Genomic DNA, 18675 nt, shown 5'->3' on the forward strand with positions numbered 1-18675 from the left:
TGTCGATGATTACGATGCCGCCAAACGCGTATTCTAAGCGCAGCTTCTTGTTGGTGTGACGCCATTTGTGTTTGAAGTTCTGTCTACTCAGAGTTGCATCAGTGTAACGTTCATTGTATACTGCCACAACCTTTCAGTGCTCGAGTGCTACGCATATCATTTTGTGCGTTGCAGGAGCTAACCAAGCCAAACACCGACAACCCCGTTGCGACAGGCAAAGCCAGTCATAGTGCACGTGCCAGCCTTGCATGTGTACGAGACTGAGGGGCTGGCGAGCGTGACGGAGGTCTAAAGCAACGTTGGAGGCCCTTTGAGTCATGACATCGACTAATTCTGCATGTGTTTTCTTTTGTCCTGGCTCGCTTTATGAGTTACATAAGTTACGCCAACGCCGGCCAACGGTGATGCCGTTCAATACAGGTGCTAGCGCCTAATGGCTGTGCTCTGATATATAGAATATAGGGCCTTAAGAAATGCGAGCTTATCAATGAACGTTGTTTAACGTTCAGCTAACAGACAAAGAAGAAGCAAATGAACAGCAATAAAGCAACAATAATCCTGATGTAATCATAACCACATTGTGGTTTTGGCATGTCAAACTCCATATATGCTTATCATTATTACGAATATTTTTATTTTTAATATTAGTGGAAAATAATGAATTGACCGATGCGTCACTCAGTTCCGCATGCAGGACTATACCTTGCTTTGTATGATACCACGAAGATAGCGTCGTTTAATATTCAGTACCTTACAGTTGTCCTGACAGAAAGGCATTGAAAACGTAACAAAGCATTAAAAAAGAAAAAAAATAGCAAAATAAAGCAGAATGCGTTTCAAGTGTCTGCAAGAGATATGCCCCGCCTTTGCAGAACTAATGATAATATATATAAAAAAACAGATCTTCAAAAACACGTGTCGCACGTTTAGGTGGAAACTTCTCTGACTTTATTTCAATTTGTATTGCATAGAAATTTTACGGTTCGTCATATTTGAACAAGAATATTTATAAAGAAAACAAATGTGAGAGATATACCCTGACACTGTCATGAAACTCGAAAAGGAACAACTCGAGGCGAAAAAGAGCATAACGAAGGTTCTGAAGCATGCCTGCTGGACCGCATCCTATAATACTAAGGAGCGTACAGCGATCCAAGTAATTTAAACTGAGGAAAATCTCTAAAGCATATGAAAAAAAGCATTCAAAACAAACAAACAAGCAAAAAAGAATACAAGTCTTAAGTTTGAGTGACCTCTCACCCGCCTTTGCAGATCCTAAGAGTGAACTGTCAAAGGCAAAGTCAGCAGCATCCGGTGAGGTCGGTGAGGCCCTCTCTGGTTCTGGTGTTCGCATACCATCTGCAATGTTAAATTGACGGACATTTTTTTGGTTGCCCGTCCCCTTCAGTGGCGACATTTTTTAAGGTGCCCGTTCCTTTCAGTGCAACATACGGTCTATAAGAGTCGAATCGTGGTATGGTGATGAAAAAAAAAAGCCGGGGAGTATTTATTATCTTTATATAAAGAGGGGCGGACCTGCAATGACTGAATTCACACACAGCACACGTTGAAAGCAGCCTAAGTGCAACACAGGTTCATATTTTTCAGTGGTGGTTTGCTACGTAGGCATACGTGTGCCACTGCTCGGCCCAGCATTTTTTGCAAAGCCAGCGCGCCACTTCTGGGCATCTGCTGTTCATACCTCGTATGCAGCAGAGTAGAGCGGGGATGAATAATATATGTACAGCCGCAGCCACGTCTGTGTATTATAGCACGCGAGGAGCCGGTTTTGGCTCCGCGGGACGAAACATCGAGGTAGTTTTGGGCTCTAATGTGGTCAGCCTGACAAATAGGGCGCACACGCTTCTGGTACAGCAATTCATAGCTCGAAATTGTCTCGATGTTTTGTGCTTAAATGCCTTTAAATGCAGATTCAATGTAAAGTATGGGTATTAAAATTCAGAAGCTGCACTACGTAGTGTCGCTCAAGACAATTCATCACGTCGCAATGACCTTGAACCGCTGAAGCACGGGCCACCCGAGTAAAACTACGGCAGGCGCGGCATCATACCGCGTAATCCGCTGCAGCCAAGCGTTGCAGCAGCACTCACTCGGAGCCCGACTTCTGCGCTACCACGTTAGTAGATGATTTTAAACCATCATCGCACGTTTGCGGGCTTCTCTTCGCGCCTTTCCGATAATTCAACAGGCCATAACGACGTCACCTTCTCAAACGGTTCATGTCACTAGCACTCGGAGGCGTGGAGAGATGAGCCGATGAAATGAGTATTAGCAATAGTCTACTAATCTGCGTTGTATTTTCAACTTCCTTGGCTTGGCTAAAGAAAATGTTAACAAAAAGCGTTTTTGGTACGCCCTCGTGAAAACATTTGTTAAAATCCTACACTATTACAATTTTTTGCGCTCAAATCAGCACGTTCTATCATTACGTTACCGTAAGAGTGCACTGTAGTTAGCATGCTCGCTCCACCTTAAATTTCCTCAGCGGCAAACACAGATGCATGCTGACAGCCCACGGCTCTTATGGAAAACGAGTGCTTCAATCGCGACCAGCCATTCTTCTGCCACCAAAGCGGCAGAAATGCATCATACGTTTTACTCACCAGTGGATGAGGGAATGAAATATTCCATAACAGACTGTCCAATACCTGAAAAATTTATAATAAACTCAGATAAAAAGTTTTATATTAAAAATATCCACAGTTTTCACAGAAAAAAAATATTTTCTCCAGACACTTATACGATTTCTATTGTCCACATTTGTAGATGAAGCAGTGAAGTTTGTGACACATCTTTACGTGTAGTCGTCTAATGACCTCAGTATTGTAGTTTGTGTATTTTAGAATTGACTACCGCTAAATGTCTGTGTGCATCAAAAACGAATGGTGTTGAAAATGATGGGTCGCAAGCTCTGAGTGCTCTCTCGTTCTTTTCGTGCCAGCCAGCGCACTGAGTGAGTAATGAACAAGAGGAGAGGAGAAATAGGGAGGGTAACAAGAAGTGGTCAAGAGCTATGTTTGCACTTATACGAGCGTCGTGGCATCTCACACTTTCAATCTTTGTTTTCTTTGAACGCGAGCGTCGGCAACGCCTAAACGCTTCACACGACTTACTCGTCGCGACACACCATGGCGGCCACGGTAACTATGTAGCCTGCGTTGTGCAATTCAGCCAATGACCGTTTTTGGTATATGTGAGGTGGTTGATTTCGGGTGCAAGGCATCACTTGTCGAGAGAGCAGCGAAATATTTCTTGCGAACTGCGAAACTTAATTCTTAATTCCCTGCTGCATGCCATGCTATGTTACGCTCTTATGTTCGCACGAGCCTCCCCTAACAATCAACAGCATTTTTTGACAATTTTAATCAAGTAATGCAGGGACTCTTCAACAACACGACAGTAACAACTAAGTAAGAAAAGAGTATGCATTAAAAGAAAATTCTAGCATTGAATTTGGTTTTCACAGAGACAATGCTGGCGTCGCAGCAAAGCATATACGAACATATGAAATCCCCCAGCCATCATTTCTTCTACGTTAACGACAAGTGCCAAGATTAGTAATTAGTTAGCCAGTATTAGAAACTATGAATGATTGCTGGTAGTATGCATATAAGTGGGGTAATTGAAGTCACGTGATACAGCGAAATTCCATGTTAGACTGCGCTGTTTTTCGGGATCAGTCCGTTTTCTTTTTCATTCAATGAAAAAAAAACCTTATAATTTTTTAGACGAATAAATTTGAAAAAGAGTAAACTTCGCAATAACAACAGACTTCATGATTTTTATACAAAGAAATTTGAAACAGAGTAAATTTCATAATAATACAGAACACATACATTTTTAGACGAAGAAATTTGAAAAAGAATAAATTTATTCTTCGAAATATCACGAGGCTTCCTTAATTTATTTTTAGATCAATTTCGTGAAAGTAGACGAACACGTTTTGATCTCAGGTTCAGTTCATTGTATTAAACAGTTTTACTATTTATAGGATTTGATGTATTTGAGCTCGTAGAACATGGAAGACCTCAAGTATATTGCCAACACAATAATAACATGCCAGTTTCTATAAACACACAAGAAACGTCGCCTCAACTTACCATACGCTGAAGAAAATGAAGATAGAGCAGAATCAGTTATTGTGATGTTCTGCGTATCCTATGAATGAGCACTTTACTTTTTTTTTCAATGAAAATTTTTCTGTGCTGTGTAAATTAGTGCTGCTGAAGTGGTTTTAATGTGCGCAAAGCGCAAGCTTGGCGTTGATTAGCAGGCTATAAACGAAATTTTCGCACTCACATTATATGTGCGCCTAATCCACATCTAGAACACACCACAAAAAGCGTTCATTCACTCGTTAAACTTCCTCAAACTGATACTTTCTTGGATGTCATCCTACAGAGTATGTACAGTGCTGTGCTGGTTTTAATTAAACTGTGATTTTTTGGTGATGTGTCGTAATGCCATCGGTTAAAGCTATTTGCATTAATCCGCCAGGTATTCGCTAGAATGTGTATAAACAGCCTTAATACCGCATAGAACTCACCACTTGCAACGTGCAAGGCAATTGGGGAATAGTGTCCAAGACGTTCAATAGAACAACAATTTGAATGATCAATAAAAATGAGTGTTATGGTGCAAGAAAATGAGAAATCATAGCAAGGTACCTTGACCAGATGCCGACACGTTAAAAAAATGATGACCTATAATAGTGCTCTACGTAAATGCGGCAACAAACTAATGAAATGTGACATTGCTCTGAACATAAGTTGCGCTAGTTTCGAAGAACGCCAGCCGTGGTGGTCTAGTGGCAAAGATACTCGGCTGCTGACCCGCAGGTTGCGGGATCGAATCGCGGCTGCGGTGGCTGCTTTTTCAATGGAGGCAAAAATGCCGTGGGCCCGTGTGCTCAGATTTGGGTGCACTTTAAAGAAACCTAGATGGTCGAAATTTTCGGTGCCTTCCACTGCGGTGTCTTTCATAATCATATGGTGGTTTTGGGACGTTTAACCCCACATATCAATCATCAGTTCCGAAGAACAATTTCTTTGACTGCATATTTTGTGACAGTTACCATGGCCAAAAAGTACGCTAACTTTTTCAAGAAGCAATTTCTCCGATGGAGGTAAAACAATTGCATGTCATCATTACATATCGCAGTGAATTGCAATTTGGCGCTGAATACTGGAACATTTATCGGATAACTTGCGGTATACCTTTGCGCCAAAGTTCCCTATGTGTGACATACAGGACGTAGCGAACAAAAACACAAGAGCATGAAAACGGCCCCAAACAGCCGCATGTGGTATAATGGCTATGACTTTCGGCTGCCGACACGGAAGACGCAGGATAGAGCCTTGGCTGCAACGGTCGCATTTCGATGGAAACGAAGGGCGAAGCCCGTATGCTTATAATAATGTGCACGGCAAGTTACCGGAGGTCGTTGAAATTTCCCAAACCATCGACAACGATGCACCACGTAATCCTGCCGTGGTTTAAGGACGCAAAGCCCCCTGACAATGACAATGACATCAGCGGCGGTCCCAATTAGTCATCATGGGCGAGAAGCACTTAATTTTCACGTCCCTAGATAGAATAGTAGACATGTATGCGCGAGTGCAGAGTAAGGATTTCATCTTACCGTCAGCCATTTTCGAGCGATGAGTGCTCGCGATTTGCGAGTATACGCTGGTAGCCAGGAAGAACAAGCACCGGGCGCAGTGTGAAAGCAGGAAGCTCGTCGATGCTCGTGGGCACGCGTGAAAGCAGGGCACGTGGTCAACTTCTTTTGTCCAGTTCACGAGTGCTGCTTACTGTCGTCTGACGAGCCTTAGAGAAAAAATGCCATTTCAAAATTTTATTCTAAAAATTAACACTTACACTTACTCTTCATACATTTTTTTTCCGTGGGGCTTGTTTTCTGGGCCGCACCTATAGAACGTCTTCATTGGTGCTCTTAGTTTCTTAGAGACACGAGAAGAATAATTGTTATTTCTAGTAAAAAAAATTTGGACACTAATTTGATAGCATTAAATACCAGAACTGGATACATATATAATATTTAAACGACGCATCGATTCATCTTTCTTCATCTAAACTTTAACATTTTTTCTTATATTAACCGACCGTTCAAATGGCAAATCCCCTATAGTGGGTATAAATAGTAGGGCCCACTTGTAAAGGGTCAAGCAAGCAAAGAAGGAAGAACATGCCTGCCATTACCGCGAAATAACAAAATTAGCAATTTCGAACTCTTATTTATGCATAGAAGTGCACTTAAAATGCTTCGCGAACCATGGAGTCAAGTTGAAAAGTAGTACTAAGACCTGGCATGGCAGTGTGGTAGAATGCTTGATGAATGGATGGATAGATGGATAATTATTTGGTGCATCGGAACGTGTGGGCCGCTCCCACGTCTGAACAGAAAGACGTGATGCTTGATCGCCACGCAGAATGCTCGTGTTCGATTCCTGCTGGTTTTCTGACACTTGTTCTTTGCATTCATTCAGTGAGCGCCACCGATGTCAGGTTTTTCTTAACGCTAACGCGTTAAAATTGCTCAAGTGTGTCCTCGTCGTTCTCATTGTGCCACGGAGTCATTCACTTATGGAACATACCTGCATATACTTGGGCATATAGCCGATCACGGATATGTGCCACTGTCTGGCGGAAAGCGTCTGACGACGCACGCGACGAGATTGTTACGTTAATAACGTCTTTACCAGTGCGTGATATTCATCAAACCATCTTACTCTCCCACACTACTTTTGGTTCACGCCAACTGTAGAGTGTGATCACGAGAGAATGCCAGCGTAATCGGCTATACATTTAAGTAGATAGGTGCCAAAAGTGTTTGTAGTACGCGAATAAAGGCTTCGCATTTAATTATACGACTGACCATCGCCATGTCTATAAAGAAAATAAAAGAGGCTAATTCACAAACATTTGTCAAAGATGACAATTCGAACACGTAAGTTATCACGCACTGCGTTCTTGACAGCGTAACTGCGTACGCAATCGACATGAAATACCATATAAATCTGCGAAGAAACGAAAGACAAAGCTAGCGCTAAGTTTGGCAAACTTCCATTAAAACAGTGAGACTGGACGGTTGTGAAGTATTATCTGGTTGTTGTTAGGTGTTGGGAGATGCTAGATAGCCTCTAAGTTGCTTTCAGCGCAAAGAGGCTCGGGTGAAACCACATATAATCACAGATACGACCCGCGCATGTCGTCATTCACCTGAGGATTTCCTAGATGCGGAGTCCTGTCGCAGTGGCCGTTCCTTTCCCCCTAGTATTCTTTCGTCTTAAGTACCGCTCAAGCACTCCGTACAGATGCTTCAGCGAAGCTAGAACATTCGGCCAAGCTGTATATCACTCCGGTAATTGCGATGGCTTATTAGAGTTTTCAAGGGCTAGACCCACGTCGGCGTTGTATATAGCCACTGCTAGTACCCAGAGCGCTCACTAGAAGCGCTGTGGGGCCGGCGCCACTAGTAGAATTACGGGTAGAATTAACTAGAAAAAAGATTATCTGATTGGTGGCTAAAGTCAAGACACGAGTGAAAATTAAACCCTTCACGGCAAAGTACGAGTCCTCAACATCACTGTTTAAAGGGGAAAAAATCTAGTTTTTGGTTCACTAAGTATTACGGCTTGGTGGCGTTAGCCACCACCTGATCTAAAGGGTACAGCCTTATCAATCCATCCATCCATCCATCTATCCATCCATCCATCCATCCATCCATCCATCCATCCATCCATCCATCCATCCATCCATCCATCCATCCATCCATCCATCCATCCATTCATCCATCCATCCATCCATCCATCCATCCATCCATCCATCCATCCATCCATCCATCCATCCATCCATCCATCCATCCATCCATCCATCCATCCATCCATCCATCCATCCACTAATACTCTGTTTGCTCACTATATGGTGCTGCGACACGTGCTCCGCCCCGATGTGGGCTCTCGTGTACATGAAGCGTGGAAACTTGGGCAAGTTGATAGGACACAACTGAATGTAGGAACAGCGCAACCTTGAAGTAGTTACTTCGTAACTACGGAAGCGAAAAAACGAGAACAGAAAATGTTGAAAGTCAGCGCTCTTTTCTGTCCTTCTTTATTCACTTCCGTAGTAACGAAGTACCTACTTCTAGCTTGTGCTGTTCCTACATTCAGTTATGTCACTCGTGCACATGTTCGTTGTTGCGTTAAAATGCGTTCGCTCTTTCGCGCTTCCTTTTTTGCTGGCAGTCGGTGTGCTTCGAGTATGAGCGACGAAGGCAAGATGGCGGAGGGCTCGGCCAACGGCTGCAGTGTGTGCTCGGCGTCTTTACATGATGATCGACTAGGCTACATCAACGGAAGATTCCCGGTTTACCAGTGCACCACTGGAGATTCGCCCACTCATTATCATTCACTTCATGGATATGCTTTGATTTTTTTTTCAACTACTGGGCATGTTCGTCTATTAATCTTAATTGGTGCTTGCCACGCATATGTCGTCTTCTTAATTTTGTGAAACAGCCGTGAATTATAAAATATATGGCAGACAGGTCAGTCAAGACTGACTCAAGAACTCGCGCTGACGTACATTAACGACCGCATCAGCTCCGAATTTATTATGGCCCCTTATTCCTGGTAAAACCAGCTCCCACGCTCTTGCTTAGTTTTGTATCGTCGCCAAGAAAAACACAAGGTGTATGGGCCACACTGTACCTTATATAGAAACATTAAATGCAATGCAAAAAAAACAGAAATCAGAGTTCTTGTTCACCTCCTTCTGTGCCTCACAACTACCAGGGGTATTGACCAAAAAATAGTGGTTCCGAGATATATAAAATTTTGAAATAAGAAAAAAGTTGCTGAGATGAAAAAAATACAGATTGCATATAGTACACTATGGTGCTTGATCTGAACTATATATCTATCAAAACGACACCAAACAAAGCTCTGTTATTTTTAATAACATTTTATAAAAAATCCCAGCTTATCCACGGAGTGCATGATGATGACTGGAGCGAAGCATCCGTCAGTCCATCTGTAATGCCGTCCGTCTATTCATTCTTGCTTCCGTCTGTCCGGGCGTCTACCTGTGCGACCATCCATCCATGCGTCCGTCTGTCTGTGCCTCCATCCGTTCACGCGCGCACTTTTTTACGGCCAGCGCTTTGTGTCTAGTTCCCACTTTGCGCCATTTCTAGTTCATGGAACTGCGGCCCATTACTCGCTAAACCTTGCTAAAACCAAGGAGCTTACTCCCAGCGAGTTCAACGTGGCAAAAAGATAGTGCTCAGAGTGCGTCCTTTTGATACTTTTTCAGTAAGCATCAAATTCAAGGCAAACTTTATTGCAGATTTCGTCACCGATACTCTTCTTTGTAGGTTATTTATTCAGAAGCAACTATTTTTTTATTTATGATCAATGTGTGCGGGTTTTCTCCTCAATTCAAATGAGTGCGTGCGTGCCACTCCTTTAGTACTGCTGTAGAGGTGGCTACGTACTACTACGACGTACTACTACTACTACTACTACTACTACTACTACTACTACTACTACTACTACTACTACTACTACTACTACTACTACTTGCTACTACTACATATGTCACGCATGCATGATCCACGGCTTAGGGGGCTTTGCACCTAAAGCTATGGACCATCTCCCGAAAGGGAAGCGTGATGGGATGCGAAGCAGCAACAGTGCGTACGGCATTCACCCGGTTGAAGCGGGCGTTGACACAGGTGCTGGAAGAACAGTTTGAAGCGAAACTGGTGTAGCGTTTACTCGAGTAGAGGTTTGTTCGAAACGCAAATACACGGAAAGCGGGACGCATTGAAGACGCTTGCGCTCGGCTTCCTTGGCTCAGCTTTCGTCGGGATTACCCGCACTCTGTCTGCATTCTCGATCGCGATCGGTGTTCTTGACTCACACCCAAGGAGGTTCTATACTATGTCTTCTGGAATGGAGGTGCGCCCTGTTATGCCTTCGAGTCCGCAGCGAAGGTCCATGCCTCGGAAAAAGGAAATCTGTGTCAAGGCCAGCACGCGAGCCCGCCTGACGCGATCAACAACTCAACGGCGTCATCACGCGACGGCGCCTTTCTGGCGCGCACGTGTAGTGAGTCACCTTAGTCCGCGAGCCCGTCGAGTAAACAACCGGCGCCTTCCTGTCTGGCGGGTCTGACGCAATGCCGGGCGACGTCACTCGTCCTTGGGTGCAGCCACCTGCAGCGCAGCCTCTCCAGATTCGATGAGAAAGAATGACGCGGCCCAGCGGCGACCCCATTGGAGGAGTCTGACCTCATGACCAGCGGCGCTTCTGGTTGGACATTTTGTTATTCAAAAAATCCACCCGGTGCATATAAAAGAAGCCCTGCAGCACGTCGCGAGCAGCAGATCTGTTGGAGAGCAGATATGTGTGTCGCAGTTGAGCTGTGTGTCCGAGAAGAGAGCGATGTGATAGAGAGTTGAGCTGTGTGTCAGAGAAGAGAGCTATGTGATAGAGAGTTGAGCTATGTGTTAGCAGTCCTATGAGAGAGCAGACCCCTTTAACAGCAGACCTGTTGGACAGCAGACATGTGTGTCAGAGCAGACCTATTTGAGAGCAGACCTATGTGTTAGAGAGGAGAGCTCGGCTCTTCGGGTCTCTAAGCTGTCGGCCCCGGTGCCGAATTTGTAACGCCTCTGTGTATATGCTGTACATAAACCTTGTTCAACTCACCGTCGTCTCGTCCGCTCGTCTATCAGCTCTGCGCAGAAGCAGTCACGAGCTGATAAACCTACGCTACCAAACGGCTAGTGACCTTCCCGGCGGAGTTAGAAGCAGTGGCGCCTTCGGGACCGGGTTGGCGTCGCCGTCTTTCGAAACAGTGGTTGCAGCGGTGAGATTTCGTGGCGCCCTTCGTAACGTCGTCGGAGGCGCGCTTCGCAACAGTGGTTGACAGCTGCGGGATCGGCCGGCGTCAGCGACATCGATGCGGTGAGTGCCTGATGTTTTTCCCTCAGTTCACCAGACTACTCTAGCTCAGGTTGTAGTAGTTTAGAGAAGGGCTGTGTGAAGCATTGAAGTGAGCTTTGATCGTTTCAAGCAAAGTCGAAGTGCTTTGAAACCAAAGTTGATGCGGAGGGTGTAAACACGGGAGTGTGAAAAATAGCTTGCGCGTCTTGCTAGTTGACTTATAGTGGGTACGCCAAGTAGATTCTTAACAGGGGCAAACAGCAAGTGGCTAGTGTGAACGATGGAGAACCTTAAAATGAAGGAACTCATCGAAATTTGTGCGGAACTCGGCATTACTTTGGGCCGTGCGAAACGAAAGCAAGCGATCCTTTAAATCATGAGAGATGAAGGAGTTTCGGGTGAGGAAGTCGATAAGGCCTGGGAGGATATCAAAGCACGCCGCGAAGAAGCTGAAAGGCGAGAAGTTCGCGAACGTGAAGAAGCTGAAAGGCGAGAACGCCGTGAGGAGGCCGAGAGGCAGGAGCGCCTTGAGTTGAAACGAATAGAATTGGCAATACTACAGTGTTCACAGGCACCTAACGTAGCTTCTCCAACAGTTCAGGTCAGCGGTTAAAGAACTTGGGACCAACTGCCACCGTTCGTAGTAGGCGAGGACTTGGCCCTCACACGATCGCAAGTGCGGAAGCTTTCGCGGGAGCTTGATCTTGTTCTGTGTGGTAAAACAAGTTCAAAAGTAGCAGATCTGTGTGACCTTGGCGGCGAGTCGACGGAACCTCAGACACAAGATTCTCTGTGTGAGTCATTTGAGCCGTCACTCGTGTGGCCCGTCGCCGAAGCGACTGGCGCGGTTTCCGTAGCAGGGGGAGACGACGTGGCGCCATTGAGTCAGAGTGAAAGGGGTAAAACGCTCTCGCCTGTAGCGGAAAGTTGAGCTAAGCTGTCGAGGGTTGATCGAGAGACGCTCATTCGAGAGCAACGTGAGGACCTCTCGATTAAAGCGCTAGTGGAAAGCCACATGAAAGCTTCACAAATGTTGTCGAAGGTGTACTACGACAAATCGGCAAAGAAGCACGCTTTTGAAGTTGGTAGTCAGGTAATGCTGCTGCGGCCGTCCAAAAAGAACAAGCCTGAGGTCCATTGGGAAGGGCCCGCCAAAGTAATATCGAATCTTTCTGATATCAATTATGAAGTGAAATTAGGAAGGCGGCCGAACGAAATTTACAACTTGATGAAACCATACGTTTAACGTCAAGCGGTCGTAAATCAGCTGTTGAATGCTTCAGAGGAAAAGGGAGCAGAAATTTTGAGTTCTAGTGAGGTAATCGAAAGGGAATCGGAGGTAATCTTGGAGCAGTTGAACCTAGAGCCTAGGTTAAGGGAAGTCCAGAAGGAGCTGAGAAGGAATGTTTCTTTTCATGAGAAATCTGGACTCCAGTATTGTAGTTACACAGCTGTGCAACGTCGCAAGTATGAGCAGCTGTGGGTACCGCATAGGTATCGTCACCTAAAAGTGGCCGGTTACTGAGATGGAGCATGATGCTCCAACAGCACAACTTCGACGTTCGCTAAAAAAAGGAAAGCTAAACGCTAATGCAGGCGCATTGAGCCGTGCGTTTAGTTAGTACCTTCTCTACCTTTCGGTTTCTCGCTGGCGATTCAGGGCAAAATTTTGACCTCATCACGACATGGGCTGAGCGGTCTCGCCCAGAGTGAGCTCAACGAGCCAACATTATCTTATATTCTAATTGATTGATTGATTGATTGATTGATATGTGGGGTTGAACGTCCCAAAACCACTATACGATTTTGAGAGACGCCGTAGTAGAGGGCTCCGGAAATTTAGACCACCTGGGGTTCCTTAACCTTATATTCTAATTCGTTACGTTGTTGTACGTGTAAAAAATTGAGTTGTCATTTTAAGAGTCTTGTGTCGCACATGTGCCTCTTGATGTAGAGGGAACGAAATTCCGATAGACTAGGTATATGTTGTACTATACTTTGTCTGGTGTTCTGTCGGGTGACTGAGGGCACTTGTATAGACACGTAGCTAGGTATATGTTGTACTATACTTTGTCTGGTGTTCTGTCGGGTGACCGAGGGCACTTGCTTGTGTCGTGTGTTGTCTGTTGTCGATCTGTTCTTGACAAGTTGTGGAACCATCGACAAGTGCTGAAACCAAGGATCGTCAGAAGAGACGAGCGAAGCGGGTCGACACGTTGTGGCGACAAGCCAGTGGAGCTGGGATCTGTTCTCAAGAATGAGATGTGTTTCCGGAACAAAGTCTGGAGCTGCATTCTCCCCGTGGCCCTGGAGGCAAACCTGGAGGGACCTGGCGAACGGGCGCGCCTGACATCCGAGCCACGTGGAAGCAGCTCGTCTTTCCGGCGCATTGTCTGGCGGCGGGGGTGCTGTTATGCCTGCGAGTACGCTGCGAACGTCCATGCCTCGGAAAAAGGAAATCTGTGTCAAGGCCAGCACGCGAGTCCGCCTGACGCGATCAACAACTCAACGGCGTCATCACGCGACGGCGCCTTTCTGGCGCGTACATGCAGTGAGTCACCTCAGCCCGCGAGCCCGTTGAGTAAACGACCGGCGACTTTTTGTCTGGCGGGTCTGACGCAATGCCGGGCGACGTCACTCGTCCTTGGGTGCAGCCACCTGCAGCGCAACCTCTCCAGATTCGATGAGAAAGAATGACGTGGCCCAGCGGCGACCCCAATGGAGGAGTCTGACCTCATGACCAGTGGCGCTTCTGGTTGGACATTTTGTTATTGAAAGAATTCACCCGGTGCATATAAAAGAAGCCCTGCAGCGCGTTGCGAGCAGCAGATCTGTTGGAGAGCAGACATGTGTGTCGCAGTTGAGCTGTGTGTCCTAGAAGAGAGCTATGTGATAGAGAGTTGAGCTGTGTGTCAGAGAAGAGAGCTATGTGATAGAGAGTTGAGCTATGTGTTTGCAGTCCTATGTGAGAGCAGATCCCTTTGACAGCAGACCTGTTGGAGAGCAGACATGTGTGTCAGAGCAGACCTACTTGATAGCAGACCTATGTGTTAGAGAGGAGAGCTCGGCTTTTCGGGTCTTTAAGCTGTCGGTCCCAGTGCCGAATTTGTAACGCCTCTGTGTATATGCTGTACACAAACCTTGTTTAACTCACCATCGTCTCGTCCGCTCGTCTATCAGCTCTGCGCAGAAGCAGTCGCGAGCTGAGAAACGTACGCTACCAAACGGCTAGTGACCTTCCCGGCGGAGTTCGAAGCAGTGGCGCCTTCGGGACCGGGTTGGCGTCGCCGTCTTTCGAAACAGTGGTTGCAGCGGTGAGATTCGTGGCGCCCTTCGTAACGTCGTCGGAGGCGCGCTTCGCAACAGCCCCGATAAGTGACGCTGGTCGCCGCCTTATTGGAAAAGGAAAGACTCGGAAGCAGACGACGAAGTGCGCTTCGTTGCCCCGCCCTCGCTGTGGCGTTTGGAGACTGTGACATGCTTTTGTAAAGCAGTTAAAGATTTTTCAAGGTCATGGTAATTTCGTGCGTCGCTTATGGCTGCACAAATCGCATCAAGAATACGCCTGGGATCAATTTTCACGTGAAAGTACTCTCGCTTCGTTTCGCGCGTATTTTGTTAAATTAGAAACAATATCAAAGGTGCGCACGCGTCTAATACATGTGTATAGCTGTATGGAAGGTAACTTGAAGCTTTAAATGCTCGCTGACACGACGTTGTCTCTGAGTTTTAAGTTTATAGACGAAGGACTTGCGGTCTGTGGCTGCACCTATCAAACATTGGAACGAGTAGAACGTCTGAATGCCCTTTGAATTCCAAGTTTTCTGGTGTTGTTTTACAAGGCAAGACTGACAGCGTGCATGCATATTTTTTTGGTGAGTGAATATCGAATTTGGTGTATGCTTTTCGAGGAATTCACAAACGTAGAGAGCAAATCATTGCCATGATTTTCCGTGTTACAGGTTTCCGAAAGACAGTGCACTGCGTTCTGCCTGGGAACGTGCTGTTCGGAAAAATAGTTGGAGGGCTACGGACGGTGATCATCTCTGTTCTATTCACTTCGAAGAACTTGCTTCGACAGTACGGTGCAGACGACCAGACTGGGTCTGGCATTGCTCCTTCGATTTTTCCTGCTTTCCAAGCCCATCTGTAAAAACCTGTTAGTTTCTACCTCCTTGACGTAGCTTCAATTGATGTAGTCACAAAAATAAGCAATTACGTCTAAAACATGATAACACACCTTTGAAATCCTTTTTATCTTGCCGATGAAACCGAAAACAAAACGCCGATAGACTAAGTTGCCAAAATGAGTGAGTGGGTTATATCAAACATTGAGCTACTTCGTTTTTAGGCTCTGAAGGCTGCGCTTGCCATGGCAACACACGTCGCCAATGAAAGGTGATAAAAATTATGCATAAATAACGCCACTGAAATTGTTCTTATAAACAGTTTATTTGGGGTACGCCTCCTGGAGTTAGTCGGTTGCACGCGACATCGGGGCTGCGGTTTTGGTTGCGCCTGTAAATTGGTTAAATTTCAGTAAGTCTAGAAGAATTACTGGTGACTCCTAGTTTACCTAATTACCTCTCTTTTCTAACTTTAGCTTTCATTATTTCCACTTCCTTATATATTCCCTGGTAATCTGCTGACAGACACACAAGCACATATATGGAAGAGGCGAGGAAATGTCGCGCTTCCCTTGATCTTGAGTATATGCAGGCCATTTATTAAAACACCCAATATACACTACAACCTTTTTGTACCGCAATAGTACGCCAGCAAGCTCGGTATGCGAAGCATCCCTCGACAACAGATTGATCTGAAAGCGTGCAGCTCACAAATGGTGCATGAAATGATTTGTTTAATAAACAAGAAGAGGCATTTATTCGTTTGTGTAACCTAAAAGTGGGTTCCATCTCATTGTTTATTCTTAGAACTGCAAACCAACGCGCGCAACGCGCGTATTCCATTGCTGTCTATGGTGGTTCCGCCCTGTTTTTCCTCTAGAAGTATGGCCGCCGGCGGCTTGATTTGCTCCCGTTGGCAGCGGCCGGGATCGCCACTCCAGAGGTTCTAAAGAACCTCCTTGCTCGCATCTCGTTGGTGTCGCTGGTCTTCCAATGCCGACGCTTGCGTTCGGCTTCCCTGGCTCGCGCTTCGTCGGTGTTGACGTCGCTATTCGCGAACGCGATCGGCTCGCAACGCCGGGGATAGCCGGGAAAGGTATGCGCACACTACAGGAAAGTATGCTGGGACGGTGTCTCACCCGTCGGTATGATCGCGCGGCAAGAATGGGTGCACTTTCCACCTTGGCGGCGCCGCGAGATTCTCGAGGCGCTTGCAGCGTGCGTGCCCGCCAGCACGTGGCTTTTTCTCGCAGACAGATGCAGAGAAGTGGCACAGGTCACATGATGCCCACGTGCGGAGTGTCTAGCGTGGCGAGTGGTGGAAAGGGTGAAGCGAGAAAAAGCTGACACGTATTGAGCGCTGGCAGGCGAGAGAGAGAGACGTCCCCGCACTGCTATGAGGGCATGACCTATGTGGCACTGCTCCAACTCCTGCAGCGAAGAGAGTGGTGCGCACGAAGGGACAACGTCACGCAGGATAGTCAAAGAGCTGCTTCACATGTAATAAAGCAATACCCTCATTTTTTGCTCGCACTAAGCTCGTCGTCTTCTTCTCGTGCAGTGAACGCCGGAAAATTAGCAGAGTAGGTGTTTGCCCGCTTTCTGTGAGATATGTTCGTTGGCGATGATGATAGCTGTTTGCATACCTTTGTACACCCAAATTTTTATGACCTGCTTAAAAGGCTTCCCTGTTAAAACGCGAGAAAATAATAAGTTGTTATTCTTGTGTGGCAATCACATGGCGGATAACAATAAACTTAAACATAGTTTTTCAGTCCTCACCAGACGCGGTGGCAAGGTATCAAAGGGGAGGACAGCTGATGTATATGGCAATGTATAGGGCATTCTTTTTATTCAACATATAACTTTCTCGATATGCTATTAGAAATGTGGGGAGTAGAAAATACAGGGACGGCAATATGACACATGATTCAATAAAGGTTAATCATTAGCCAATAAATTCAGCAAGGAATGAATATCGAACATGATTGATATGTGGGGTTTAACGTCCCGAAACCACCATTTATTATGAGAGGCGCCGTAATGGAGGACTCCGGAATTTTCGACCACCTGGGGTTCTTTAACGTGCACGAAAATCTGAGCACACGGGCCTTCAACATTCCCGCCTCCATCGGAAATGCAGCCGCCACAGCCGGGATTTGATCCCGCGACCTGCGTGTCAGCAGCCGAGTACCTTAGCCACTAGACCGCTGCAGTGGGGCGTCGAACATGATCAGGTAAACCATTACACTGTTCTAAGGCGTGAACAAGAATCCGCATTTAAGCGCCCTTGAGTACTTATGAAAAGAAGGAATATTCGAAATTTGGAAAGCCTGCCCTCCGATATGGTAGACAGGGGCATCAAAATACGCATGCAAATTTGCTTGGTGAAAACGTCTGATAATGATCGGTCATAAAGTCCGCGGATCCACCAGTTGAGGTCAGGTGGTCAGTGAGTTCAATTCGGCCCGAAGCATGGAGGTGGCGAAGGTGGCTTAGTTGCAGGTCAATGCAAGTCCACTGCAAGTGCGGGAGTCACATAGTAGATTAGGGGGTCTCACGCAATTGGCATGACGTACCGTATAGGCCGCGTTAATGCTGCTCCCTACGTGGCCTGCCCATGATCACTTCTCGGTTTCAAATGTGATGTCATTTAATACCCGTCTGTTCCCTGATACAGTCAGATATCTACTTGTCCGTTAGTGCTACACATATCATTTTCCGTTTGATTGTTCACTGCGTCGTCCTCAACTTAAGTTGAACCCTCTTTGTAAGCCTCCAAGTTTCTGCTCCGTAGGCAAGTACCGGTAAGATACAGCTGTTATATATCGGTTAATTTGTGACGGAAAGGTAACCACTGGTCATTACGGACCACAGACTGTTTTCCAAGAGTAGGCAAGCGGGTGAAGGGGAGATGGAAAATTAGGTGGGCAGATGAGATTAGAACTGTGTTGACTGGCGGAAAATAGGAGATGCCTTTGTCCTGCAGAGGGCGTAGTCAAGCTGATGATGATGATGAATGTTGCACTGAAAGGGTTGTCACCGTAGAAGAATATTCAACTCACGATAGGCTTCGGTGGATTCATAAAGGGCCTGATATAACCACCGAGTAGAAGAAATAGGGAGATGTTCAGACGAAAGAGGAACTTTCAGTATTTGATGTGACCACATTAAGAGCAAGCATAAACGTCCGCACGAGGGGGGCAAAGGAGGGGGGTCGCCCTGCTGATCACCTAAGAAGGGGGCGCAAAGTGTGCCCCATAAAATGCTTTCATGGGGAAGGGGGGCGCTGCGACTAGCCGTCACTCTCCCTGAAGGAGAACCGTACGCACGCCATTAGAGCAAGGCGTTGACGATGGAAACAAAGTTAATCATGCCGCTTGTAGCGACAATAATGGATCGAGCTGTACAGCTTTCTCCTTGACATACTCAGTTTCTGGCATGAAGTTTTCGATTTCATTCTATAAATCAGAGAGAGAAAACAATATATTTTAATGGAGAAGTTTGCCTGCTAAAACCCTGTCCTGATGGCTGCGCACATTTGGAGGGTTCGC

Source organism: Rhipicephalus microplus, chromosome 4 (genome assembly GCF_043290135.1).
Source record: "Rhipicephalus microplus isolate Deutch F79 chromosome 4, USDA_Rmic, whole genome shotgun sequence".
NCBI lineage: Eukaryota > Metazoa > Arthropoda > Arachnida > Ixodida > Ixodidae > Rhipicephalus > Rhipicephalus microplus.